Here is a 1,949-nt window from a genome sequence, read left to right on the forward strand (position 1 = left end):
CATCATTTCATTCTTTCTACTTTCTTTCTTTCAACGTTTCATTCTTTCATTCATTCTTTCTTTCTTTCCTTTTTTTTTTGCATTCTTTCTTTCTTCCTTTCATTGTTCTTGCCCTTCTTTATTTCTTTCCGTCATTCATTCATTTCTTTCTTTCTATTCTGTCTTTCGTTCTTTCCACGTGACTTTCCTTCATCGTTTTTCCTTCTTTGGTTCTTTCTTTCTTTCCTTCATCTTTTCTTTCTTTTTTCGTTCTTCCTTTCTTTCCTTCAACGTTTCATTCTTTCATTCTTTCCTTCGTTCTTTCCTTCTTTCTTTCTTTCTTTCTTTCCTTCTTTCTTTCCTTCTTTGTTTGTTTGGCGATTTCCACTTTTCTTTCCGTCTTTGCTTCTTGTTTCTTTCTTTTTCTTTCTTTCTTTCTTTCTTTCTAACTCGATATTTCATTCATTCTTTCTTTTTTCTTTCGTTTTTCTCACCTTCGTTCTTTCATTCTTACATGCTTATTTACTTTGTTTCTTTTTTTTGTTCTTTCCTTCTTTCATTCATTCACTCATTCATTCTTCCTTTCTATCTTTCTTTCTTTCATTCTTTCTGTCTTTCTTTCTTTCTTTCTACCTTTCTTTCTTTCTTTCTACCTTTCTTTCTTTTCTTCTTTCTTTATTTTTTTTTTGCTGTTTTTAGTTAAATTTGCTTTTCCCATTCTTTTTTTCTATATTTTTTCTTTATTTATTTCCTCCATTGGCTCTTTCTTTCTTCTTTCCTGCTTTCCTTCTTTCTTTCTTTCTTTCTTTCCACCTTTCTTTTTCCTATTTTTCTTTCTTTCTTTTCTCTTCTGCTCTTTCTTTCTTCTTTCTTTCCTTCGTTCCTTCTACATTTCTTTCTTTATTTCATCGTTTTCCCCCTGGTTTATTCCGTTCCTTCTTTCATTTCATTCTTTGATTGTTTCATTCCGCTTTCTTCCCTTCTTTCTCTCCTTCCTTGTTTGATTCGTTCTTTCCCCCTTTCCTTCTTTCTTTCCTTCGTCATTTCTTTCTTTATTTATTTGTTATTTTCCTTCTTTCTTTCTATGTGTCGTTCTTTCCTCCATTCTTTCTTTCATTGTTTCTATTTCTTTCTTTGTTTCTTTCTTAATTTCTTTCTTTCTTTCTTTCTTCCCTTCTTTGTTTGTTTGATTTCCACTTTTTTTTTCCTTCTTTGTTTCTTTCTTTCTTTCTTTCTTTCTTCCTTTGTACCTTTCTGCCTGTCTTCCTTTCTTCCTTTCTTACATTCTTTCTTTCCTTCGTGTTTTCTACCTTTCTTTCTTCCTTTCATCGTTTTACGCCTTCTTTATTTCTTTGCTTCTTTCATTTCATCCTTTCTTTCATTCATTCCTTCTTTCTTTTGTTCCTTCTACCTGTCTTTCCTTCATTGTTTTTTCCTTCTTTCATTATTTCTTTCTTTCTTTCACTCTTTCATTTCTTCTTTCTTTCTTTGTTTCTATCCTTCTTTCCATCTTTCCTTCATTCCTCTTACTTTCATTCTTCCTTTCCTTCTTTCGTTCTTTCCTTTATTTCTTGCTTTCTTCTTTCTTTCTTCCTCACTCCGTATTTCATGTATTCTTTCTTCATTCTTTTTTTCTCTTTCTTTCTTTCATTCTTACTTATCTATTCACTTTCTGTCTTTCCTTCTTTCTATCTTTCTTTTCTTCTATCATTCTTTCTATCTGTCTTTCCTTGATCGTTTTTTCTTTATTTCATTCTTTCTTAATTTATTTATTGCTTTCTTACTTCCGTTTTTTCTTTCTTTGTTTCTTTTTTTCCATCCTTCTTTTTTCTTTCGTTCTTTCTTTCTAAGTCTGTATTTCATTGATTCTTTCTTTTCTCTTTGTTTAATTCTGTCCTTCGTTCTTTCATTCATATTTGCTTCTTTTACTGTCTTTCTTTCTTTCTTCCTGTCTTTCGTTTTTTCTTCCT

The 1,949-nt window shown here is 30.6% G+C and overlaps 1 pseudogene; it reads right to left on the minus strand.

Moving 5' to 3' along the window:
- LOC125481179 overlaps positions 1 to 1,515 on the minus strand; it is a 3,869-nt pseudogene extending 2,354 nt beyond the window's left edge.
- Between the last annotated feature and the right edge of the window lie 434 nt (positions 1,516 to 1,949).

The sequence above is a fragment of the Rhincodon typus genome, unplaced genomic scaffold, assembly GCF_021869965.1.
Source record: "Rhincodon typus isolate 14 unplaced genomic scaffold, sRhiTyp1.1 hic_rhity00001113, whole genome shotgun sequence".
Lineage (NCBI taxonomy): Eukaryota > Metazoa > Chordata > Chondrichthyes > Orectolobiformes > Rhincodontidae > Rhincodon > Rhincodon typus.